The sequence below is a fragment of the Callithrix jacchus genome, chromosome 14, assembly GCF_049354715.1.
Source record: "Callithrix jacchus isolate 240 chromosome 14, calJac240_pri, whole genome shotgun sequence".
Taxonomy (NCBI): domain Eukaryota; kingdom Metazoa; phylum Chordata; class Mammalia; order Primates; family Cebidae; genus Callithrix; species Callithrix jacchus.
Genome location: NC_133515.1, coordinates 622,878 through 650,726, shown reverse-complemented (window position 1 = coordinate 650,726; position 27,849 = coordinate 622,878). Strand labels below are relative to the sequence as shown.

Here is a 27,849-nt window from a genome sequence, read left to right as displayed (position 1 = left end):
GCTGTTGTGATGATATTGTGATATTAGAATAAATGTACATATTGTACAGATGTACCTATGCATTGTGTACACATTATAGAAATATAAAGAAACATATTTTACAGATTATGTACATTTTTTCAACTTGCATATCGGGTGCACATATGTACAGCAGAGTAAATGTACAGACTGTACCTATTTTATACATTTATTGTGATATGCCAGTAAATGTAAACATTATGAGTACATTCTGAAATATTTGTTTTAGCATACTAGATAGAAATTACTTTGGCTAGCAACATGGGTGTACACGCATGTGTGTACATAGTTTATACATGTACATACTGTGCATATTATGTACTCGTGTACAGAAAGTACATATCTACATTATATGTAGATATTTTTACATAGTGTACATATGTACATACTGTGCAGACATATCTACATGTGCATATATTGTACATGTGTACATAATGGGTACATGATGTACATGTGTACGTACTGGGTACATGGTGTTCATGTGAAAATGTGTACATGATGTTCATGTGTACATATAATATTACAATAAGTCTGAATGTACATAATGTTTGCAATCTGTACATTTATATTGATATTATGTATTACATGTGCATTGTGATTTTATATGTTGTGATTATATGATATCATTGTGATATAAAATAAATGGACCTATTGTACATATTATGTACATACCTATTGTGTACACATTATGAACATATAATATACATAATGTACAGATTATGTACATTTATTGCACATTTTTATTGTGTACACATATGTACACCAGAGTAAATGTACAGACTGTACCTATTTTATACATTTCTTGTGATATGCCAATAAATGTACACATTATTAGTATATTCTGGGATAAAATGTTTTGCATATTAGATAGAAATTACTTCACTACCAAAGTGGGTGTACACCCAGGTGTGTACATGTTTTATACTTGTACAGATTATACATATTATGTATTTGCGTACAGAATGTCTACATTATATGTACATATGTGTACATAGTGTCTATATGTACATACTGTGCACACATATGTACACATGCATATATTCTACACCTGTACATAATGGGTACATGATGTACATGGATACACATCATCATTTAACAGTAAATGTTAATGTACATAATGTTTGCAATATGTACATTTATATTAATATGTATTACATGTTTATTGTGATTATATATGCTGTTGTGATATATCATTGTGATATTACAATAAATATGCATATTGTACACATTTTGTACCTATGCATTGTGTACACATTATAAAAATATAAAACATTTTACAGATTATGTACATTTTTTTAACTTTTGTGTTGTGTGCACATATATATAGCAGACTAAATGTACAGACTATATCTTATATACATTTATTGCAATATGCCAATACATGTACACATGAGTACATTCTGGGATATTTCTTTTAGCATATTAGATAGAAATTACTTTGGTTACCCAAGTGGGTGTACACGCATGTGTGTACATAGTATGTACTTATGCACAGAAGGTACATATCTACATTACATGTATGTATGTGGACATAGTGTGCATATGTACATACTTTGTACACATATATACATGTGCATATATTGTACATCCATATGTAATGGGTACATGATGTATATGTGTACATATCAGAATATCACAATAAATGTAAATGTACATAATGTGTGCAATATGTTTATTTATATTATATATTATTAGTGTATTGTGATTTTATAAGCTGTTGTGATTATATCATTGCAGTGTTACAATAAATGAATATATTGTACACATTATGTATATACCTATTGTGTATATATTGTGTACATATACTTGTACATATTGTACAGATTATGTACATTTATTATACATTTGTATTGTGTACACATATGCCCAAAAGTCAATGTACATATGGTACGTATTCTGTGCATTGTTTGTAATATTCCAATAAGTGTACATATCGAGTATATTCTGGGATATGATTTCTAATATATTAGATAAAAATGACTTTTGATATCAAAGTGGGTATACCCACATGTTTGTGCATTTTTTGATATTATGCATCATATTTTAAGTAGGTATTACTGTCATTGTGATAGCAAGTGTACACTATGAGATTGTTTCAATATCACAGTCAAAGTAAAACACTTCTGTGATGCAGTTAATATCCTGGGGACAAAGGATGACTATAGATTGAATATTGCAGAAAGTGTACACCACCACTGTAGTATTGTTTCTAATATTTAACAACTGAAAGATATTACTCCAAATATCTTAGAAAGTGCACAAACCCCCCATGATGTTGTTCCTAATAACCAGGGGATTACAGATGACATTACTCACATGACTGGGGCTGAACGCTGGTCTTGGGATATTGTTTCTAATATCCAGAGAAGGAGAGGAAAATGTTCCCACCTATAGGGAATACTCTGAATATGGCAAGAGGTGTACACCATGCTCTGATATGGTCACTAATGTAAACAAGAAAACAATTATATTGAATTAAACATTGCAAGGGGTGAAACCCCCCTATGCTCTCAATTCTAATATAAGGGGGGTGAGGATGACATTTTTGTCAATATGGCAGAGGTGTGACTAGAGCTATTGCCTAATATATAAAAAAAAATTTTTCATTTCTGTATGATATGGTCACCAGTATCATATTACACCACATTTTCAAAATAGCTGGTCCCCAGAAGCTGTGGGCATAGTGGCCAAGTGAGGGGGTCCCTAAGCAACCACTATATGCCTGGTGCCTGCTATGGGCCCTTTAATGGGGGCTGTGGGCACAGTGCCCTTGCCATGGGGTCCCTAAGCAGCCATGGTGGGCCTTTGAGCTGCTACAGGCAGTCTGGCACTGGCTGTGGGTACTGCCACATATCCAGGGTGTTTCTAAGAAGCCATGGTAAGACTGGGGTCTACTATAGGCTTTCTGGGGGTGGCTGTGGGCACAGTCACCTAGTCAGGGTGTCCCTAAGCAGCAGGGTGGGTCTGGGGGCTGCTACATGCCCTCTGGCAGGGCCTTGGACAAAGCCCCTAGCCAGGGGGTGTCTAAGACACCAGGGTGGGCCTGGCACTTGCTATGGGACCTTTGGCAAGGCTGTGGGCACAGCTTTATAGCCAGGAGGTTTTTAAAAATTCAGGGTGGGCCTGGGAGTTTTACAGGCTTTCTGGCAAGGGCTGTGGGCACAGCTCCCTAGCCAGGGTGTTTTTAAGCAGCCAGGTTGGGCCTGGGGGCCGCTGCAGGACTTCTGGTGGGGCTGTGGGCTCAGCTTTCTAACCAGCAATTCTGTAAAAAGCCAGGGTTGTCCTGGGAGCTCTTACGGGCCCTCTGGTAAAAGCTGTGAGTAAAGCCCCCTAGCCAGGTTGTCCTTAAGCAGCCAGGGTGGACTTGGGGGCTGCTAAAAGGGGGGCTCTGGTGATAGCATGCTCTGCATAGGTACATAGTTTGCACCTATATCTACATGTGTACATAGTTTAGTGGGCACATATTTGTACACGTGTACATATGGTGTTATCCCAATCATTATATATGTACATAATGTGTGCACAATACATGAGTACCTATTGCACACATTAGGTATGCATTCTTGTTGATGTGTGGATTTAGCTCTCAAAATTGACCATGTGGTTTGACTGGAAATTTTGAAAACACTTTCTTTGTAAAATTCAGGAGAAAGAATTTCAGAGCCCACTGAGTCCTACGGTTATAACAAAATATCCCAGAATCAAAACTAAAATAAGTACGGTGAAAATTCTTGTTGATGTGTAGATTCAGCTCACAGAATTAAACATGTGGTTTGACTTGAAATTTTGAAAACACTTTCTTTGTAAAATTCAGGAGAAATAATTTCGGAGACCTTTGAGTTTTATAGTTAAACCAAAATGTCCCAGGATAAAAACTAATAAAATATATGGTGAATATCCTTGTTGATGTGTGGATTCAGCTCACAAAATTGAAAATGATGTTTGCCTTGAAATTTTAAAAACACTCTTTGTAAAATTCAGGAGAAAAAATTTCAGAGTCCATTGAGTCCTATAGTTAAAACAATATCCCAGAATGAAAACTAAAGAACTGTACATTAGAAATTCTTGTTGATCTGTGGATTCAGCTCACCAAATGAAACATGTTAGATTTGAAATTTTAAAAACACTTTCTTTGTGAAATTCAGGAGAAAGGATTTCAGAGACCATTGAGTCATGTAGTTAAAACAATATATCCCAGAATGAAAAAAAAAAAAAGCTGTATGATGAAAATTCTTGTTAATTAGTGGATTCATCTCAGAGAATTTAACATTTTGTTTGACTTGAAATTTTGAAAACATTTTCTGTGTAAAATTCAGGAAAAAGGATTTGAGCCCATTGAGTCCTACAGTTAAAACAAAATATCCCAGAATGAAAACTAAAAAAAATCTGGTGAAAATTCTTTTTGATGTGTGGATTCAGCTTACAGAATTGAACATGTGGTTTTACTTGAAATTTTGAAAACTCTTTTTTTGCAAATTTCAGGAGAAAGAATTTCTGAGCCCATTGAGTCCTGTAGTTAAAACAATATATCACAGAATGAAAACGAAAAAGCTGTATAATGAAAATTCTTGTTAATGTGTGGATTCAGCTCAGAGAATTTACCATTTGGTTTGACTTGTAATTTTGAAAACACTTTCTTAGTAAAATTCAGGAGAAAGAATTTCAGAGCCCATTGAGTTTTATAGTTAAAACAATATATCCCCAAATGAAAACTAAAGAAAATGCAGAGAAAGTGCTTGTTGGTGTGTGGATTCAGCTCACAAAATTGAACATGTGGTTTGACTTGAAATTTTGAAAACCCTTTCTTTGTAAAATTCAGGAGAAATAATTTCAGAGCCCTTTGAGTCCTATAGTTAAACCAAAATGTCCCAGAATGAAAACTAAAAAGCTGTACGATAAAAATTTTTCTTGATGTATGGATTCATCTCATAGAATTTAACGTTAGGTTTGACTTGAAATTTTGAAAACACTTTCTTTGTAAAATTCAGAAGATAGAATTTCAGAACCCATTCAGTCCTACAGTTAAAACAAAATATTCCAGAATGAAAATTAAAAAAATATACGGTGATAATTCTTGTTGATGTGTGGATTCAGCTCCCAGAATTGAACATATGCTTTGCCTTGAAATTTTGAAAACACTTTCTTTGTAAAATTCAGGAGAAAGAATTTCAGAGCTCATTGAGTCCTATAGTTAAAACGAAAAAATCTCAGAATAAAATCTAAAAAACTGTACGGTGAAAATTCTTGTTGATCTGTGGATTCAGCTCACAGAATTGAACATGTGGTTTAACTTGAAATTTTGAAAAAACTTTGTGGAATTGAGGAGAAAAATTTCAAAACCTACTGAGTCCTAAAGTTCAAAAGAAATATCCCAGAATGAAAACTAAAAAAAATGTATGTTGAAAATTTTTGTTGATGTGTGGATTCAGCTCTCAAAATTGACTATGTTGTTTCACTTGAAATTTTGGAAACACTTTCTTTGTACAATTCAGGAGATAAAATTTCAGAGGCCATTGAGTCCTACACTTAAAATATCCCAGAATGAAAACTATAAAAAAGTATGGTGAAAATTCTTGTTGATGTGTGTATTCATCTCCCAGAATTGAACATGTAGTTTGGCTTGAAACTTTAAAAACACTTTCTTTACAAAATTCAGGAGAAAAAATTTCAGTGTGCATTGAGTCCTGTAGTTAAAACAAAATATCCCAGAAGGAAAACTAAAAAAAATAGGGTGAAAATTCTTGTTGATGTGTGGATTCAGGTCACGAAATTGAATATTTGGTTTGACTTCAAATTTTGAAAACACTTGCTTTTTAAAACTCAGGAGAAAGGATTTCAGAGCCCATTGAGTCCTATAGTTTAAACAAACTATTTCAGAATGAAATCTAAAAAACTGTACGGTGAAAATTATTCTTGATGTGGGGATTCAGCTCACAGAATTGAACATGTGGTTTAAGTTGAAATTTTGAAAAAACTTTCTTTGTAAAATTCAGGAGAAAAATTTCAAAGCCTATTGAGTCCTAAAGTTGACAAAATATCGCAGAATGAAAACTAAAATAATGTATTGTAAAAATTCTTGTTGATGTGTGGATTCAGCTTCCGAAATTAAACATGTAGTTTGGCTTGAAATTTTGAAACACGTTTTTTGTAAAATTCAGGAGAAAGAATTTCAGAGCCCATTGAGTCCTAAAGTTAAAACAAAATATCCCAGAATAAAAACTAAAAAAAATCTACAATGAAAATACTTCGTGATGTGTGGATTCATCTCAGAGAATTTAACATTTAATTTGACTTGGAATTTTGAAAACACTTTCTTTGTGAAATTCAGGAGTAAGAATTTCAGAGCCCATTTCATACTAGAGTTAAAACAATATATCCCAGAATGAAAACTAAAAAAATGTACGGTGAAAATACGTCTTGATGTGTGGACTCAACTCTTAAAATTAACCATGTCGTTTGACTTGAAATTTTGAAAACACTTTCTTTGTCAAATTCAGGAGAAAGAATTTCAGAGCTTATTGAGTCCTATAGTTAAAACAAAATATCCCAGAAGGAAAACAAAAAAACTGTATGGTAAAAATTCTTGTTGATGTGTGGATTCAGCTCACAAAATTGAACATGTGGTTTGACTTCGAATTTTGAAAAAACTTTGTAAAATTCAGGAGAAAGAATATCAGAGCCCATTGAGTCCCATATTTAAAACAAAATATCCCAGAATGAAAACTAAAAAAATATGGTGAAAATTTTTGTTGATGTGTGGATTCAGCTCACAGAATTGAACATGTGATTTGATTTGAAATTTTGAAAACACTTTCTTTGTAAAATTCAGGAGAAAGTATTTCAGAGCCCACTGAGTTTTACAGTTAAAACAATATATCCCAGAATGAAAACCAAAAAAAAAAAAAATATGGAGAAAATGCTTGCTGATGTTTGAATTGAGCTCACAGAATTGAACACGTGGTTTGACTTGAAATTTTGAAACCCTTTCTTTGTAACATTCAGGAGAAAGGATTTCAGAGCCCATTGTGTCCTATAGTTAAAACAAAATATTCCAGAATAAAAACTAAAAAAATGTACGATGAAAATCCTTGTAGATGTGTGGATTCAGCTCACAGAATTGAATTTGTGGTTTGATTTGAAATTTTGAAAACACATTCTTTGTAAAATTAAGGAGAAAGTATTTCAGAGCCCATTGATTTCTATAGTTTAAACAAAATATCCCAGAATGAAAACTAAAGAAATATACAATGAAAATTCTTGTTTATGTGTGGATTCAGCTTACAGAATTGAACATGTGGTTAGACTTGAAATTTTATATACACTTTCTTTGTAAAATTCAGGAAAAAGAATTTCAGAGCCCTTTGAGTCCTATAGTTAAACCAAAAGTCCCATAATGAAAACTAATAAAATGTATGGTGAATATCCTTGTTGATGTGTGGATTCAGCTCACAGAATTAAAAATGTTTGCCTTAAAATTTTGAAAGCACTTCCTTTGCAAAATTCAGGAGAAAAAATTTCAGAGCCCATTGAGTTATATAGTTTAAACAAAATATCCCAGAATGAAAACTAAAAAAATATATGGTGAAAATTCTTGTTTATGTGTGGATTAAGCTCCCAGAATGGAACATATGGTTTGACTTGAAATTTTGAAAACACTTCCTTTGCAAAATTCAGGAGAATAAATTTCAGAGGACATTGAGTCCTGTAGTTAAAACAAAATATCCCAGAATGAAAACTAAACAAATATAACGTGAAAATTCTTGTTGATGTGTGGATTCAGCTCACAGAATTGAACATGTGGTTTTCCTTGAAATTTTAAAAACACTTTCTTGGTAAAATTTAGAAGAATTTTAGAGCTCATGGGGTCCTATAATTAAAACAAAAGATATCAAAATGAAAACTACAAAAATGTACAAAGAAAATTCTTGTTGATGTGTGGATTCAGCTCTCAAAATTGACCATGTGGTTTCACTTGAAATTTTGAAAACACTTTCTTTGTAAAATTCAGGAGAAAGAATTTCAGAGCACATTGAGTCCTATAGTTAAAACAAAATATCTCAGAATGAAAACTAAAGAACTGTATGGTGAAAATTCTTGTTGATGTGTGGATTCATCTCACAGAATTGAACATGTGGTTTGTCTTGAAATTTTGAAAACAGTTTTGTTGTAAAATGGAGGAGAAAAAATTTAAGAGCCAATTGAGTCCTATAGTTAAAACAAAACATACTTTGATGAAAATTAAACAAATATACAATGAATGTTCATGTTGATATGTGGATTCAGCTCACAGAATTGAACATGTGGTTTCACTTGTAATTTTACAAAGAAAACACTTTCTTTGTAAAATGCAGGAGACAAAAATTCAGAGCCCATTGAGTCCTATATATAAAACAAAATATCCCAGAATGGAAACTAAAAAAAAACCGTGAATTTTTTTTAAGAATTTTTAATTTTCATTATGGTATGACAAATGTGTTTTCAAAATTGCAAGTCAAATTACATGCTAAATTTTGTGAGCTGAATCGACACACCGAAAAAGAACATTCACCATTTTTAAATTTTCATTATGGTATATTTTGTTTTAACTATAGGATTGAAGAATGGGCTCTGAAATTCTTTCTTTTGCATTTTACAAAGAAATTGTTTTCAAAATTTCAAGTCAAACCACATGTTCAATTCTGTGAGATGAATCCACACATCAACAAAAATTTTCACCTTACATTTTTTAAAGTTTTATTCTGAGATATTTTGTTTTAACTATAGGACTAACTGGGCTCTTAAATTCTTTCTTTTGAATTTTACAAAGAAAGGGTCTTCAAAATTTCAAGGCGATCCACATGTTCAGTTCTGGGAGCTGAATCCACACATCAAAAAGAATTTACACAATACTTTTTTAAAGTTTTTATTCAGGGACATTTTATTTTAACTGTAGGACTCAATGGGCTCTAAAATTCTTTCTCCTGATTTTTACAAAGAAAGTGTTTTCAAAATTTCAAGTCAAACCACACGGTCAATTTTGAAAGCTTAATCCACACATTAAGAAGTATTTTCTGGCCGGGCGCGGTGGCTCAAGCCTGTAATCCCAGCACTTTGGGAGGCCGAGGCGGGTGGATCACGAGGTCAAGAGATCGAGACCATCCTGGTCAATATGGTGAAACCCCGTCTCTACTAAAAATCCAAAAAATTAGCTGGGCATGGTGGCGTGTGCCTGTAATCCCAGCTACTCAGGAGGCTGAGGCAGGAGAATTGCCTGAACCCAGGAGGCGGAGGTTGCGGTGAGCCGAGATTGCGCCATTGCACTCCAGCCTGGGTAACAAGCGAAAACTCTGTCTCAAAAAAAAAAAAAAAGTATTTTCTGTTTTTTTTTTTTTAAAGTTTCGCTCTTGTTACCCATGCTGGAGTGCAATGGCACGATCTCAGCTCACTGCGACCTCCGCCTCCTGGGTTCAGGCAATTCTCCTGCTTCGGCATTCTGAGTAGCTGGGATTACAGGCACGCGCCACCATGCCCAGCTAATTTTTTGTATTTCTAGTAGAGACGGGGTTTTACCATGTTGACCAGGATGGTCTCGATCTCTTGACCTTGTGATCCACCTGCCTCAGCCTCCCAAAGTGCTGGGATTACAGGCTTGAGCCACCGCGCCCAACCTAAGAAGTATTTTCAACGTAATTTATTTGTTTTCATTTTGGGATATTTTGTTTCAAATTTAGGACTCAATGGGCTCTGAAATTCTTTCTCCTGAGTTTTACAAAGAAAGTGTTTTCAAAATTTTAGGTCAAACTACATGTGCAATTTTGGGAGCTGAATCCAAACATCAACAAGAGAAGAGTTTTTATCATACAGCTTTTTAGTTTTCATTCTGAGGTATTTTGTTTAAACTATATGACTCAATGGGCTCTGAAATTTGTTCTCCTGAATTTTACAAAGAAAGTGTTTTCAGAATTTGAAGTCAAACCACATATTCAATTTCGTGAGCTGAATCCACACATCAACAAGAATTTTCACCATCTATTATTTTAGTTATTATTTTGAGATATTTTGTTTTAACTATAGGACCCAATGGGCTCTTAAATTCTTTCTCCTGAATTTTACAAAGAAAGGGTTTTCAAAATTTCAAGTCAAACCACATGTTCAATTTTGTGAGGTAAACCCACATATCAACAAGAATTTTCACCTTATATTTTTTTAGTTTTCATTCTGGGATACTTTATATTAACTGTAGAATTCAATGTGCTCTGAAATTGTTCCTCCTGAATTTTACAAAGCAGTGTTTTCAAAATTTCAAGTCAAACAACATGGTCAATTTTGAGAGTTGAATCCACACATCAACAAAAATTTACATCGTACATTTTTTTAGTTTTCATTCTGGGATACTTCGTTTGATCTTTTGGACTCAATAAGCTTTGAAATTTTTTCTCCTGAATTTTACAAAGAAAATGTTTTCAAAATTTCAAGTCAAACCACATGTTCAAATTTGTGAGCTGAACCCACACATCAACAAGAATTTTTATTGTACAGTTTTTAGTTTTCATTCTGGGATATTTTGTTGTAAATGTAAGACTCAATGGGCTTTGAAAATCATTCTATTGAATATTACAAAAAAAGTGCTGTTACAATTTCTTGTCAAATGACATGTTCAATTTTGTAAGCTGAATCCACACATCAACAGGCATTTTCACTGTACATATATCTAGTTTTCATTCTGGGATTTTTTTTCAACTATAGGACTTAATGAGCTCTGAAACTTTTTCTTCTAAATTTTACAAAGAAAGTGTTTTCAAAATTTTAAGTCAAACCACATGATCAATTCTGTGAGCTGAATCCACACATCAACAGGCATTTTCACCATACATATGTCTAGTTTTCATTCTGGGATTTTTTTTTAACTATAGGACGTAATGGGCTCTGAAAGTTTTTCTTCTGAATTTTACAAAGAAAGTGTTTTCAAAATATTAAGTCAAACCACATGTTCAATTCTGTGAGCTGAATTCACACATTAAAAACCATTTTCACCGTACAGTTTTTTTCGTTTTCTTTCTGGGATATTTGGTGTCTAACTATAGGACTCAATGCTCTCTGAAATTCTTTCTCCTGTATTTCACAAGGAAAGTGATTCCAAAATTTTAAGTCAAACCACATTTTCAATTCTGTGAGCTGAATCCACACATCAAGAAGTATTTTTATGGTACTTATTTTTTTTTTAGTTCTGGGACATTTTGCTTTTAAAGATACGACTCAATAGGCTCTGAAATTCTTTCTCCTGAAATTTACAAGAAAGTGTTTCCAAAATTTCAATTCAAAACACATGTTCAATTTTGTGAGCTGAATCCATACATCAAAAAGCATTTTCACGGTAAATTTTTTATTTTTCATTCTGGGATATTTAGTTTTTAACTACAGGACTCAATGGGGTCTGAATTTCTTTCTCCTGAATTTAAAAAGAACGTGTTTTCAAAATTACAACTCAAACCACATGTAAAATTCTGTGAGCTGAATTTGCGCATCAAAAAGCATTTTGACAGTACTTTTTTTTAGTTTTTATTCTGTGATATTTTGTTTAACTATAGGTTTCAATGTGCTCTGAAATTCTTTCTTTTGAATTTTACCAGAAAAGTGTTCCCAAAATTCCATGTCAAACCACATGTTAAATTCTGTGAGCTGAATCTGCACATCAAAAAGCATTTTCACCATACAGTGTTTTAGCTTTCATTCTGGGATTTTTTTTTTTTTTTTTTTTTTTTTTTTTTTACGTATAGGAATCAAAGTGCTCTGAAATTCTTTCTCCTGAATTTTTCAAAGAAGGTGTTTCCAAAATTCCAAGTCAAACCACATTTTCAATTCTATGAGCTGAATCCACACATCAAAAACCATTTTCACCATAGATTGTTTTAGTTTTCATTCTGGGATATTTTGTTTGTAACTATAGGATTCAATGTGCTCTACAATTCTTTCTGCTGAATTTCTCAAAGAAAATGTTTCCAAAATTCCAAGTGAAACCACATTTTCCATTCTGTGAGCTGAATCTACACATCAAAAAGCATTTTCACTGTGCTTTTTTTTTTTTTTTTTTTTTTGGTTTTCATTCTGGGATATTTTGTTTTTAAAGATAGGATTCATTGGGCTCTGAAATTCTTTCTCCTGAATTTTACAAGAAAGTGTTTCCAAAATTCCAAGTCAAACAACATGTTAAATTCTGTGAGCTGATTCCACACATCAAAAACATTTTGACCGTACATTTTTTTATTTTTCATTAGGGGATATTTTGTTCTTAACTATGAGATTCAATGGGCTCTGAAATTCTTTCTCCTGAATTTTACAAAGCAACTGTATCCAAAATTCAAAGTCAAACCACATTTTGAATTCTGTGAGCTGAATCCGCACATCAGAAAGCATTTTAACCATACAATTTTAGTTTTCATTCTGGGATATTTTTTTTTAACTATATGACTCAATGAGCTCTGAAATTCTTTCTGCTGGATTTTACAAATGAAGTGTTTCCAAAATTTCAAGTCAAAGCACATGTTCAATTCTGTGAGCTGAATCCACACATCAAAAAGCATTTTCACTGAACATTTCTTATTTTTCATTCTGGTATATTTTGTTTTTAGCTATAGGACTCAATGGGCTCTGAAATTCCTTCTGAATTCTACAAAGAATGTGTTTCCAAAATTCCAAGTCAAACCACATGTTCAATTTTGTGAGCTGAATCCACATATCAAAAAGCATTTTCACCGTATATTTTATGAGTTTTGATTCTGGGAAATTTTGTTTTTACTATACGTCTCAAGAGACTGTGCTGGGTGCTGTGACTCTTGCCAGCAATCCAAGCACTTTGGGAGGCCAAAGTGGGCGGGTCACCTGATGTCACAAGTTCGAGACCAGCCTGCGCATCCTGGTGAATACCCGTCTCATTTAAAAAAAGAAAAAAGAAAAAGAAAAGAAATCAGACAGAGCAGTGTGTACAATTCTAAAAAAAAAACAAGGTGCCAGAGAAATCCACCCACCTCCCCGCCTTTCTTTATGATGTACTCTTTCCATCTTGTCACCTAGGCTGGAGTGCAATGGTGCTATCTTGGCTTATTGTAGCACCTGCCTCCTGGATACAAGCGATTGTCCTGCCACAGCCTCTCTAGTAGCTGGAATTGCAAGTGTCCACACCACCAGGTCCAGCTAACTTTCTGTGTTTTTATTTGTATATCCAATCTATCTGTATTTCATTTCTAGAAAACAGCCACAATGGCAAAAAAAAAATTACAGAACACTGCACACCTTTGCATGTCATCCTTCCGCTGCGGCCATGCCGGCCTTCTGTGTAGCATCCCAATTTTAGGGTAGGTGCTGCCGAAGTGAGCACATGCCATGCCCAGCTCAGCTTTTTACTTTTTTTCTATTTTTATGTTTTTTGTAAGGAGCAAATTGCTCTGTGTCGTTCGAGGCCAGTCTCGAATCTGTGACCTTAGGATTGGCCCGTCTCGGCCTTCCAAAGAGCTGAAATTACAAGCATGAGCCACCGAGCTCAACCCAAGTTTTGTTTTTGTTTTAAAGACAGGGTTTCACCACGTTGGTTGGGACAGTCTCGAACCCACAACCTCATGTGATCCGCCCGCCTTGGTCTTCGCAGCTCCTGGATGACAGGCTCCCTTGAGCCACCGTGGCCAGCCGGCTGACTTTATTATTAAAAAAGAAGTCAGAGAGACTGGGCTGAGCGCTGTGACTCACTCCAGCAATCCTAGCACTTTGGGAAGCCGAGGTGAGTGGGTCACCTTATGTCACAAGTTCGAGATCAGCCTGCGAATCCCAGTGAAAATCCACCTCATTTAAAAAAAGAAAAAAAAAGAAATCTGACACATCAGTGTGTACAATTGTAAAAAAAAACGAGGTGCCGGATGACTCCACCCCCTGCCCTGCCTTTCTTTATGCCATACTGTTTCCCTCTTGTCACCCAGGCTGGAGCGCAATGCTGCGATCTTGGCTTATTGCAACACCTGACTGCCTGGCAGGTTTTTTTTTTGTACCTCTAATCTATTTATATTTGATTTCTACAAAACAGCCACAACAGCAAAAAAAAAAAAATTACAGAACGCTGCACATTTTGCGTGTCATCCTTGGGCTGTGGCCACGCTGGCATTCTTTGTAGCATCCAAATTTCAGTGTAGGTGCTGCCGAAGTGAGCACATGCCATGCCCGGCTCAGCTTTCTTATTTTTTGTTTTACTGTTTTTTATACGAAGCAAGTTGCACTGTGTCATTCTAGGCCTGTCTCGAACCTGGGACCCCAGGATTGGCTCATCTTGGCCTTCCAAAGTGCTGAAATTACAGACGTGAGCCGCCGAGCCCAACCCAAGTTTTCTTTTCATTTTTAAGATGGGGTTTTACCATGTTGGTCGGGCCAGTCTAGAACCTGCAACCTGTCATAATCTGCCCACCTTGGTCTTCGTAGTGCCTTGATGACAGGCTCCCATGAGCCACCATGCCTGGCCGGCTGATTTTACTGTTAAAAAAAAATCCGAGAGATTGGGCCGGACGGTGTGACTCACTCCAGCAATTTTAGCACTTTGGGAGGCCGAAGTGGGTGGGTCACCTGAGGTCACAAGTTCGAGGTCAGCCTGGACATACCAATGAAAACCCACCTCACTTAAAAAAGGAGAAAAAGAAAAAAAAATGAGACTCATCAGTGTGTACAATTGTAACAAAACGAGGTACCATGTGACTCCACCACACTCCTCGCCTTTCTTTATGATGTATTGTTTCCCTTTTGTCACCCAGGCTGGAGTACAATGGTGTGATGTTGGCTTATTGCAATGCCTGCCTCCTGGGTTTAAGTGATTGTCCTGCGGCAGCCTCCCAAGTAGTTGGGGGTGCAAGTGTCCACACCACCACATCCATCTAACTTTCTGTTTTTTTTTCTTTGTACCTCCAATCTATCTGTATTTGATACAGTAAGGCACTGTGACTCATGCAATGAATCCCAGCACTTTGGGAGGCCAAGGTGGATGGGTCACCTGAGGTCAAGAGTTCAAGGTCAGCCTGGGCATTTCGGTAAAAACCAACCTCACTTGAAAAAGGAGAAAAAGAAAAAGAAATCAGACAGATTAGTGTGCACAGTCAAAACAACAGGAGGTGTCGGGTGACTCCACCCCCCGCCCCAACTTTCTTTAAGACGTACTGTTCCCCTCTGGTCACCGGCTGGAGTGACACAGTGTGATCTTGGCTTATTGCAACACCTGCCTCCTGCATTCAAGGAATTGTCCTGCCAATGCCTCCCAAGTAGCTGGGGTTGCAAGTGTCCGCAGCACCACGTCCAGCTAACTTTGTATTTTTTTTTTTTTTTGCACCTCAAATCTATCTGTATTTGATTTCTACAAAACAGACACAATGGCAAAAAAAAAAATTACAGAACGCTTCACTCCTTCATGTGTCATCCTTGTGCTTCGGCCATGGTGGCCTTCTGCGTAGCGTCCCAATTTTAGTGTGGGTGCTGCCAAAGTGAGCACATGCCATGCCAGGCTCAGGTTTTTTATTTTTTTCTGTTTTTATGTTTTTTTATAGGGAGCGGGTTGCGCTGTGTCATTTGAGGCCAGTCTCGAACCTGTGACCTTACAATCGGCCCGCCTTGGAATTCCAAAGTGCTGGGATTGCAGGCGTGAGCCGCTGAGCCCAACCCAAGTTTATTTTTATTTTAAAGACGGAGTTTCACCATGTCAGTCGGGCTGGTCTCGAACCCGCAACCTCGCATGATCCGCCCAGCTTGGTCTTCGAAGCGCCTGGATGACTGTTTCCCTTGAGCCACCGTGCCCGGCCTGCCAACTTTATTGTCAAAAAAAGAAATCTGAGAAACTGTGCCAGGCGCTGTGATTCACGCTAGCAGTCCCAGACATTGGGAGGCCAAGATGGGCGGGTCACTTGAGGTCACGAGTTCGAGGTCAGCCTGGGCAGCCCGGTGAAAACCCGCCACTCTAAAAAAGGAGAAAAAGAAAACTTAAAGTAGTCCAAAACATCAGTGTGTATGATTGTAACAATACGAGGGGTCGAGTGACTCCACCCCCTGCCCCGCCTTTCTTTATGACGTATAGTTTCCCTCTTGTCACCCAGGCTGGAGTGCAACAGTGCGATCTTGGCTTATTGCAACACCTTCCCCCGAGTTCAAACTATTTTCCTGATGATTACTCCCAAGTAGCTGGGGTTGCAGGTGTCCTCACCACTATGTCCAGCTAACTTTCTATATTCTTCTTTTTTTTGTACCTCAAATCTACCTGTATTTTATTTCTACAAACAAGCCACAACGGCAAAAAAAAAATTACGCACCACTGCACACCTTTGCTGTCATCGTTGGGCTACAGCCATGGCTTCCTTCTGTGTAGCATCCCAATTTTTGTGTAGGTGCTGCTGAAGCGAGCACATGCCATGCCCAACTCAGCTTTTTTATTTTTTTCTGTTTTAATGTTGTTTTTTTTCATAGGGAGCGGGTTGCGCTGTGTCGTTCGAGGCCAGTCTCCACCCTGTGACCTCACGATCGGCCCGCCTCGGCATTTTAAAGTGCTGGAATTACAGGCATGAGCCGCCGAGCCCAACCCAAATTTTACTTTATTTTTTTAAAGATGAGGATTCACCATTTCAGTAGGGCCTGTGTCGAACTGGCAACCTTGCGTTATCCACCCCCCTTGGTTTTCGAAGCACCTGGATGATTTCCTGTGGGCCTCTGTGCCTGGCCTGCCGACTTTATTGTCGAGAAAAAATAAGAGAGACTGGGCCAGGCACTGAGACTGACGCCAGCAATCCCAGCACTTTGGGAGGCCGAGGTTGGTGTGTCACCTGAGGACACGAGTTTGAGGTCAGCCTGGGCAGCCCGGTGAAAACCCACCACTCTTAACAAAGGAGAAAAAGAAAACTTATAGTCCGAAACATCAATGTGTACAATTGTAACAAAATGAGGTGTCGGGTGACTCCAAGCCCCGCCCCGCCTTTCTTTATGACCTACAGTTTCCCTTTTGTCATCCAGGCTGGAATGCAACAGTACGATCTTGGCTTATTGCAACAACTCCCTCCTGGGTTCAAACTATTGTCCTGATAATGCCTCCCAAGTAGCTGGGGTTGCAGATGTCCACACCACCACATCCAGCTAAATTTCAATTTTTCTTTTTTTTTGCACCTCAAATCTACCTGTATTTTATTTCTACAAAACAGCCACAATGGCAACAACAACAACAAAAAAATACGAACCACTTGCACACCTTTGCATGTCATCGTTGGGCTGTGGCCACGGTGGCCTTCTATGTAGAGTCCCAATTTCAGTGTAGGTGCTGCCAAAACAAGCACATGCATGCCCAGCTCAGGTTTTTTTTGTTTTTTTTTATAGAAAGCAGGTTGTGCTGTGTCGTTTGAGGCCAGTCTTGAACCTGTGACCTCACGATCGGCCTCCCTTGGAATTTCAAAGTGCTGGGATTACAGGCTTAAGCTGCTGAGCCCAACCCAAGTTTTGTTTTTGTTTTAAAGACAGGGTTTCACCATGTCGATCGGGCTGGTCTCGAACCTGCAACCTTGCGTGTTCTGCCTGCCCTGGTCTTCGAAGCGCCAGAATGACAGGCTCTTGTGAGCCACCATGCCTGGCCCGCCGACGTTATTGTAAAAAAAAGAATCGGAGAGACTGGGCGGGGTGCTGTGACAAACGCCAGCAATCCCAGCACTTTGGGAGGCCGAGGTGGGCGGGTCACCTGAGGTCACAAGTTCGAGGTCAGCCTGGGTAGCCCAGTGATAACCCACCTCACTTAAAAAAAAGAAAAAGAAAACAAAGTAGTTTGACACATCTGTGTGTACAATTGCATCAAAACGAGGTGTCGAGTGACTCCACCCCTTGCCCCGTCTTTCTTTATGACGTACAGTTTCCCTCTTGTCACCCAGGCTGGAGTGCAACAGTGCGATCTTGGCTTATTGCAACACCTCCCTCCTGGGTTGAAGCTATTTTCCTGATATTGCCACCCAAGTAGTTGGTGTTGCAGGTGTCCACACCACCATGCCCAGCTTTCTATTTTTTTTTAATACCTCAAATCTACCTGTATTTTATTTTTATAAAACAGCCGCAATGGCAAAAAAAAAAAAAAAATACAGACCGCTGCACACCTTTGCGTGTCATCGTTGGGCTGTGGCCACAACGGCATTCTGTGTAGCATCCCAATTTTAGTGTAGGTGCTGACGAAGTGAGCACATGCCATACCCGGCTCAGCTTTTTAATTTTTTTCTGTTTTAATGTTTAATAGGGAGTGGGTTGCACTGTGTCGTTCCGGGCCAGTCTCGAACCTGTGACCTAATGATAGGCCCGCCTCAGCATACTAAAGTGCTGAATTACAGGCATGAGCTGCCGAGCCCAACCAAAGTTTTGTTTTTGTTTTAAAGACAGGGTTTCATCATGTTGGTCAGGCCGGTCTCGAACACACAACCTCGCATGATTCGCCCACCTTGGTCTTCGAAGCACCTCATGACAGGCTCCTGTGAGCCTCTGTGCTTGGCCCGCCGACTTAATTGTCAAAGAATAAATCCGAGAGACTGGGTCAGGCACTGTGACTCACGCCAGCAATCCCAGCCCTTTGGGAGGCCAAGGCGGGAGGGGCACCTGAGGTCACGAGTTTGAGGTCAGCCTGGGCAGTGAAAACCCACCTCACTTAAAAAAGGAGAAAAAGAAAAGGAAAAGTAGTCTGACACAGCAGCATGTAAAATTGTAACAAAACGAGGTGTCGGGTGACTCACCCCTTGCCCCGCCTTCCTTTATGACGTACAGTTTTCCTCTTGTCACCTAGGCTGGAGTGCAACAGTGCGATCTTGGCTTCCTGCAACACCTCCTTCCTGGTTTCAAGCTATTGTCCTGATAACGCCACCCAAGTAGCTGGGGTTTCAGGTGTCCACACCACCACGTCCAGCTAACTTTCTATTTCCCTTTCTTTTTTGTACCTCAAATCTCCCTAATGTGTTATTTCTACAGAATGTCCACAACGGCAAGAAGGAAAAAAAAGAAAATGTACGGACCGCTGCACACCTTTTTGTGTCAGCGTTAGGCTGCGGCCACGGCGGCCTTCTGCATGGCATCCCAATTTATTGTAGGTGCTGCCGAAGTGAATGCACGCCATGCCCAACTGAGCTTTTTAATTTTCGTTCTGTTTTTTTTTTTTTTTTTTTTTTTACATTTTTTTTATAGGGAGTGGGCTGCGCTGTGTCATTCGAGGCAAGTCTCGAACCTGTGACCTAATGATAGGTCCGCCTCGGCATTCCAAAGAGCTGGGATTACAGGCGTGAGCTGCTGCAAAGCCCGATCCAAGCTTTGTTTTCATTTTAAAGACACAGTTTGACCATGATGGTCGGGCCGGGCTCAAACCCGCAACCTCGCGTGATCCACCCACCTTGGTCTTCTAAGTGACTGGAGGACAGGCTTCCATGAGTCTCTGTGCCCGGCCCACCAACTTTATGGTCAGAAAATGAATCCGAGGGACTTGGCCGGGAGCTTTTACTCACGCCAGCAATCCCAGCCCTTTGGGAGGCCGAGGCGGGCGGGCCACCTGAGGTCACGAGTTCGAGTTTAGCCTGGGCAGCCTGGTGAAAATTCACCTCACTTAAACAAAAGGAAAAAAAAAACAAATAGTCCGACACAGCAGCGTGTACAATTGTAAGAAAATGAGGTGTCAGGTGACTCCGTCCCCCGCCCCAGCTTTCTTTATGACGTACAGTAAGTCTCCCTTTTGTCACCCAGGCTGGAGTGCAACACCAACCTCCTAAGTTCAAGCTATTGTCCTGATAAGGCCTCCCCAGTAGCTGGAGTTGCAGGTGTCCACACCACCACGTCCAGAAAACTTTCTATTCTTTTTTTCGTTTTTGTACCTCAAATCTCCCTTTATGTTATTTCTACAGAATTGCCACCATGACAAACAAAGAAAATATACAGAGCGCTGCACCTTTCCGTGTCATCGTTGGGCCGCAGCCACGGCGGCCTTCTGCATGGCATTTCGATTTTAGTGTAGGTGCTGCCAAAGCAAGCGCATGCCATGCCCAGCTAAGCTTTTTAATTTTCGTTCGTTTTTTTTTTAAACGTTATTTTATATAGAGAGGGCTGCGCTGTGTCGTTCGAGGCCAGTCTCGAACCTGTGACCTCACGATCGACCCACCTTGGCATTCCAAAGTGCTGGAATCATAGGCGTGAGCCTCCGCCGAGTCCGACCCAAGCTTTGTTTTCCTTTTACAGACGGGGCTTCCCCATGATGGTCGGACCGGTCTTGAACCTGCAACCTCGTGTGATCCGCCCACCTTGGTCTTCGAAGTGCCTGGAGGACGGGCTCCCAAAAGCCTTTGTGCCCGGCCTGCCGACTTTATGGTCAGAAAAGAAATCTGAAGAACTGGGCCGGGTGCTGTGACTCATGCCAGCAATCCCAGCCCTTTGGGAGGCCGAGGCGGGCGGGTCACCTGAGGTCACGCGTTCGTGGTGAGCCTGGGCAGCCTGGTGTAAACCCACCTCACTTAAAACAGGAGAAAAAGAAAAAGAAATGTAGTCTGACACAGCAGCGTGTACAATTGTAACTAAACAAGGGGTCAGGTGACTCCACCGCCCACCCCGCCTTTCTTTATGACGTACAGTCAGTCTCCCTCTTGTACCCAGGCTGGAGTGCAACCCTGCGATCTTGGCTTCTTGTAACACCTCCCTCCTGGGTTAAAGCTATTGTCCTGATAACGCCTCCCCAGTAGCTGGGATTGCAGGTGTCCACAATACCACGTCCAGCTAAGTTTCTATTTTTTTTTTCGTTTTTGTACCTAAAATCTCCCTCTATGTTATTTCTCCAGAACGGCCACAATGGCAAGAAAAAAAGGAAAATGTACAAACCGCTGCACATATTTGAGTATCATCGTAGGGCCGTCGCCATGGCGGCCTTCTGCATGGCGTCCCAATTTTAGTGTAGGTTCTGCTGAAGCGAGCACATGCCATTTCCGGCTCAGCGTTTTAATTTTCGTTTTTTTTTTTTTTTACATTTATTTATAGGGCATGGGCTGAGCCATCTTGTTTGAGGCCAGTCTCGAACTTGTGTCCTCACGATCGGACCACCTCGGCATTCCAAAGTGCTAAGATCACAGGCATTAGCTGCCGCCAAGCCCAACCCAAGCTTCGGTATACATTTTAAAGACGGGATTTCACCATGATGGTCGGGCCGGTCTCGAACCCGCATCCTCACGTGATCCGCCCGCCTTGGTCTTCGAAACGCCTGGAGGACAGGTTCCCAAAAGCCTTTGTGCCTGGCCCGCGGACTTTATGGTCAGAAAAGGCGTCCAAATAACTGAGCTGGGTGCTGTGACTCACGCCAGCTATCCCAGCCCTTTGGGAGGCCGAGGCGGGTGGGTCACCTGAGGTCACGAGTTCGAGGTGAGCCTGGGCAGCCCGGTGAAAACCCACCTCACTAAAAAAAGGAGAAACAGAAAATGAAAAGTAGTCCAACACAGCAGCGTGTACAATTGTAAGAAAACGAGGAGTCGGGTGACCCCACCCCCCGCCACGCCTTTCATTATGACATACAGTCAGTCTCCCTCTCGTCACTTAGGCTGGAGTGCAACACCTGCCTTCTGGGTTCAAGCAACACCTGTCTCCTGGGTTGTTCGGCGACCCTTTCACACCTCTTCAGATCTCAGGGCTCCACCTATTGCTACTGCTGCTGCAGCCATCGCTTGAGAACCGTCTTTTTGCACACAGGCCAGGCAGACCTGATCACTCTGACATCAACCAGACCCGCGCGGGGCCGACCACCACCGGTCACGAAGCCAAGGCACACACTACTGGTATACGGACATTAGTTTATGGTTGCTGGGGTTGACACCCCACAAGGCTGAGCCTGCTTGGGTTCGATACTGGGCCTCCCCAGTGTGGCCAAAGAGCATTTCACAGGGGAAGGATCTGCAGGTGGCAGCGGGGAAGGAGCACACATGCAAGGCCAGTGCTCACCAGGGCAGGGGCACACGTCTCAGCCAAGAGCTCAGGCAGAAATCTCTGGCACAGCTGGGTCACCTAGAAAATACGACCGCAGCATCCCACTGCCAAAGACACAATGGCGGTACCACGGTTCTTTTGCTGGGAATGCCGGCCGGCCCTTGGCACCACTGCAGAGCTTCCTCATGGGACCCCGAGCCCACCACTGGGGGCCCCGAAGAGACTCCAGCCACAAACCCTACACCAGGGCAACATGCCCAGAATCTTATCTATCCCTGACTCGGTCTCACTTTGGGTGACTGACACACCCCACAATGGGGACATTTCCCTGGGCCCAGGCGGCCCAACCTGTTGCCCTGCACACATCACAGTCATTGGCACTGGCCACGGCTAGGCACGGGAGGAAGCAGAGGGCTGGCTCGCAGTGGAAGTGGGTCACGAGCCAGATGGAACACCACGTGCACCCAGCGTTCAAGCGACGACCTCCCTAACAGCTAGGACGCAGGGCCAGGCCTGTTGGGACCCTCCCCCGACTCAGAGGGGAATGGTGCGGGCCACAATAGGAGATGAGCAGCGCTCGGTCCTGAGCATGGGGACCAGCAGACCCTTCTACTCCCAGTCACCAAGAGGGAACTCTGCTTCACATAAATGAATCCAATCACTATGGTAGCGCTACCACAACAGAAGCAGCAGGCAAGGGGGAGTTTGGTATCCCAAGGCACACCTCTCGGATTGCTAGAAAAGACTTTCTCACCGAGTGCGGCTCACACTCCCCTACCCATCAGTCTCCCCTTATTGGGCCACCCACGAAAGCACTCAGGGACACCTGGTGAAGGGAGAGGTGCAGTCTACGGTGAGAGGGGGAAAACCCGAGGCAACTTTGACCCCACATGGGAGGGGTGCACCCCTCTCAACCACCTCCATGACACCCCCCGATAAGCTGAGCTTTTCCTTAGGACCCACAGGCAGACCCCGATGCAGCAACCAAAGGAGCAGGCCCCGGTTGCGGGGATAACACCGCTCCACCTGGGACACCTGAGGGACAACCCAGAGCTCTCCAGGAGAACCGCAAAAGCCCAAGAGGAGCCAACACTCGCACAACCCCAACAAGGGCAACATGACACGCCAGCAGGTAAGGCTCCATCGCCGTGGAGAGGGGCCACTGATGCAGGGCAACAATCACAGGAAGCGACAGCGAGGGATGCCTTCTGCATCAGAGAACTCCACTGCCTTCACCAGGTAGAGGGTGGGGTAGCACAGTGAAGTCGGGCCAGATCCCGTACCCCGACACCTCCTGACACAATCCCCAAAGGAGGGGAGAGAAGAAGCAAGGGGCCCCCACAGGCAGGACAAGAACAGTACCATCCCCTGTGAATATCCGTCACTGGCCCACCATGAATCGTCTGCGGCCCAGGAGAGCGTGACATCACCACATCGATCGAAAAAAGACCCAGAGAAGAGCAATGGGGGTCAGCCTCACCAAAACCACTGAGCCGACCAGCCTGCAGTTGGCCAGCCCCACTCTGCGGAAGAGACGGTGAACAACTCCAGGGGAGAGGAAGACGCCTGACACACATGGCACAGAGCCAACAGGGTGGGATTGTCACCACTGCCCTGGGTGCCCGCAGCAGGGAGCGCACACACAAGCAGTGGGGAGCCCACCAGCCTCGACCTTTCCCTGCCACACCCGGTTGGGTTAGAGAAGACCCCAGCCCAGGGTGCCCCCAGGGAGTCAGGACACTCAGGCAGACGCACAGGAGGCGAGGCACACGGGCCCCAACTGGCGGCTCAAGCGAGAGCAGGGTGGGTTACCCAGGTTACCAGTAGACCAGAGACCCCCCCAGGCATTTAGACGCCCAACTTCTCCAGTGACAGGTCACCCGAGGACAGTGTGTCAGCAATAACCCGGTGGCCCCAAATGCCAACTCAGAGTGAAAGATATACCCCACCCAGGGGGCAGGGGTTCGAGTCACTTGCCACATCACTGACTCAGAAATGTGCGACCTGGACATCCGTCCCCAAAAAGGCCACCATCGCTGCCAGACACGAAGCATCCAGGGGTGTCTGGTCGACCCCAAGACACACTGGAGCATCCACGGTGTCAGGGATGCCCTCTGGGCCACCGGTGCCATGCAGGGACCAGCCCGTGCCTCCAGAGCAAGACTCTTTCGTCCGTCCCCTAACACGCGAGGGGCACAGAAGAGGCTGAAGGTACTCAGGGACCACTCTCTGACTACGAACGCGGACTTGGAAGAAAAGTGTCACAGCAGAGGGACCACGGCCGGGCGCAGAACCCTGAGAGGATGGAGCAGGATAGCCACTGACTCCCCATGGGGACTTGGAAAAGAAATTCGGTGGGTGCCTTAGGTGGCCAGGGCCCACACAGGCCCGCGATAGCGCCGGGGAAGGGATCCCCGGTTACGAGCGCCATGCCCGGAGGGTCGCCGCGGGTCGCGGGTGGAGCCTCGGGAGCTACTGCATGCTGGTCAAACAGCCTGGGCAGCCCTCACACAGCTCTCAGGCCTGGAAACTCAGCAAAAGCCTGCCCCTGTAATAGCCTGCACACCCGAGCTCTGACTCTCAAGTGACTCGCCAGAGCTCTGGTGCCAGAGGGACAGCACTCCTGATGACCGCAGGCTTTCTGGAGCACTGCCTAGCTCACAGCGGGAATGGTCCCCTCCCTCGGCAGCTGCCAACGAAGGTCCAGAAGCCAAGAGAACTATATAAAAGCGGCTGCCAGTTGGAGACCAACAATCGGTGACAACCATTTCCAAACCTGTCACAAAGATAGATCCGGATGGCAAGGCAGCTGGCGGACGGCAAAACCGAAAGTCTTCCCATGGCCGAAAACGCAGCCCTCCACCCCAACTCCACAGAAACCGTCCTCCAAACGTGTCTCTGCGTAGACTGAGACAGGCTCAAAAGACAAGCCCATGATGTGTGGGTGTTTGCACAGGCATCTCAGAGGGAGAAAGAACACACAGGACTCGGTCGCGAGTCATTCAGGTGACAGAGAGACACAGAATGAGGACACTTTCACAATCCACAAGGTAGGGGAAAGGAGGGAGGGAGGGGATAGAAAAAAGACACATGGAGGAAGGAGGGAGGGAAGAAAGAAAGCAGGGAATGTGGAGGAAGAAGATGGAGAAAACAGAGAGACAGAATTTTTAAAACCTGGAGAAAATATATGATGCAAGAGAGGTGGAAAATGAAGAAAGATGAAAAAGAGAAGAAATGAGGAAAGAGATGAAGGAAAGAAGGGCGAAAGAGAGGAAAAAAGAAAGTATAAAAGACAAAGAAAGAAAGAAAAAAGGAAAGAAGGAAGGGAGGAAGGAAGGAAAGAAAAAGAAAGATACGAGAAGAAAGAAAGAAGAGGCTAATGTTATTTTTGGTGTTAGCCCACCTGTATCCGGGTAAAAAGAAAAAAAAAAAGAAAAGGAAGGAAGGAAGGAAGAAAAAGACAGAAAATAGAGAAAATAAAACTCTGTACTCAACGTAATTTGGCCTGGCAACAGAACAAGGCTCCGTCTAGAAAGAAAGACAGAGAGACAGAGAGAATGAAAGAGCAAAAGAGAAAGAAAGACAGACAGAAAAAAAGAAAGAGTGAGAGAGAGAGAAAAAGAAAGAAAGAGAGAGGCCGGGCAAGGTGGCTCATGCCTGTCATCGCAGCACTTTGGGAGGCCAAGTTGTGTGGATCTCAGGGTCAGGAGTTCTAGACCAGCCTGGCAAAAATGTTGAAACCCTGTCTCTACTAAAGGTACAAAAATTAGCTGGGCGCAGTGGCAGGCGCCTGTAATCCCGGCCACTCAGGAGGCTGAGGCAGGAGAATCGCTTGAACCCGGGAGGCGGAGGTTTCGGTGAGCCGAGATCTCGCCATTGCACTCCAGCCTTGGTGACAGAGTGAGACTCTGTCTCAAAAAAAAAAAAAAAAGACTATGAGGGCCCGGGCCAGGGTGGTTGAGTGAGTTTACGTAGGGAAGGAAGGAGGGGTGGTAAGTGGGGGGGAGGGGGGAGAGAGAGAAAGAGGGGGGGAGGGGAATGTGCCTGAGTGGAAGGAGAGAAACCAAGGGGAGCAGGAGGGGACAGAAAGAGGAAGGAGAAAAGACGGAGGCACAGTAGGTTATTCTAGAATGTTTTCAAGCCTGGGGTGGGGGTGGGCACGGAGGGAAACTCAGGAAACAAGCCGACTCCAGCAATGACACCTAATTCATGATTGCTGGCATCGCTGCCTTGAAAGGGGGGCACCGCATGTTTCTTCCTCCACACTCATTCGATGATTTCTGGGAAACGCCATTTACGAGCACACTCTGGACATCTACCTGCTTTCGCTACATCTGGGGAGAATCGGGAAAGTCCCCACTAACGACAAGGCCTAAAGTGGAGCTGTCATCCACAAAACCCAGGCAGAAGGGTCCATATGGGTTAAGAAAGACACCAAGAAAGAAAGGGAAACAACGGATCAAAGAGAAGAACAATCGGGCCCGGCCAGGGTCTCCAGGGGTCGTCTGGGCAACGAGGGAGTCGGGGGTGGGGGTGGGGGGGAGGTGAGGCTCGGGGCGTGGGGGGTGGGGGGCGGGTGGCAGAGAGAAGCCACAATCTCTCCTGACGGTGGGCGGGCGGCCAGAGCGTCCCGTCACGCCGCCTAGACTTCGGAGAACCGGTGACCGCTAGGTGACGCCCGATGACAACATATGCAAGTGTCAGCCCGGCACCCTCCCAGGCATTTCCCCCACAACTAATGGAGCGGAGACCCTGAGGGGGAAGGAAGCACCGTGACTCGGAAATACGCGCAGAAACACACGCACCTAACGTACGTGCGTAGGTACGTATGTACGCACGCACGCACGGACGTACCCACGCACGCACTCACACGCACGGCGTATCCCACAGAATAGCAGAGTGTATACCGTGATAGCGAGAGGGCCCACGCCATTTTCTTCTCTAGTAACAAAAGAAAAAGCAGGCCGAGGCCCGGCGGCCCACGCCCCTCACCCCAGCACTCCGGTAGTCAGAGGCAGAGGCGGGCGGGTCACCCGGGGTCAGGAGTTCCAAACCATCCCCGTCAACATGGCGAAACCCCCGCCTCCAGGCCCTCGAAAGGCCGGGCACGGGCAGGAGAATCACTGGAACTCGGGAGGTGGAGGTCGCAGTGAGCCAAGATCTCACCACCGACCGCACTTCAGCCTGGGCGACAGAGCGAGACTCCGGGGGCGGGGGGGGTGGTGGGGGGGATTCGCTTCCCTCTTTAGGTGACCACGCACCGTGACACGTACACAGAGAGCTCGGAAGGTACACAGGCTCTGACCTCCTCTGTGGTTTTGAGTCGGTCTGGCGATATTTTCCAGGCCTTCCGTTTCCCCGTAAGCAGTCACAGAAATGAAAACTCCCTCCTTTCCCAATTCGTCTTCAGCTCATCATCAGGCCGCAAGAATAAGCAGCCCGACCCGACCCGACCCGACACGACCCTCCCGCTGGGTCCGGGAGCAATTGCACTCCAGCCCGGGCGACAGAGGGAGCGAGCGGGACCTTTGCTTCAGAAGAAAACAATTAAAAAGAAGGAAGATAATCAGCCGGCCGTTTTGTGTCGTGTTGCGTCCTGGCACCCGCCCAAGCATGTAGGCCCAGCTCCTCAGGAGGCTGAGTCAGGGGAGGATCTCTCTAAGCCCACCAGTCAGTTCAAGGTCACAGTGACCTACGATCAGCCTGGGCGACACAGGGAGACCCCATCTCTAAAAAAAGACATGGAAGCATGGACGGTCGTAGAAGACATACAAGGAGGTGGCAGAGCACGGGAAGGCTCCGCTCGTTCCTAAAGACCAGAGCAGATAAACAGGACCATCCTCTTGAGGTGGCCACCATTCTGACTCACAGCGGAGGCCTCGA

The 27,849-nt window shown here is 43.3% G+C and overlaps 3 non-coding genes across 3 annotated transcripts; all 3 read right to left on the bottom strand.

Moving 5' to 3' along the window:
- Positions 1 to 13,265: 13,265 nt before the first annotated feature.
- Positions 13,266 to 13,372, bottom strand: LOC118151253 (U6 spliceosomal RNA). The gene has a single exon (XR_004739404.1). It is a non-coding gene; the product is annotated as a U6 spliceosomal RNA (small nuclear RNA).
- Positions 13,373 to 14,085: 713 nt separating this feature from the next.
- LOC144579401 (U6 spliceosomal RNA) lies at positions 14,086 to 14,193 on the bottom strand. Its single transcript, XR_013526835.1, has one exon. It is a non-coding gene; the product is annotated as a U6 spliceosomal RNA (small nuclear RNA).
- Positions 14,194 to 15,404: 1,211 nt separating this feature from the next.
- Positions 15,405 to 15,511, bottom strand: LOC118151252 (U6 spliceosomal RNA). Its single transcript, XR_004739403.2, has one exon. It is a non-coding gene; the product is annotated as a U6 spliceosomal RNA (small nuclear RNA).
- Positions 15,512 to 27,849: the final 12,338 nt, after the last annotated feature.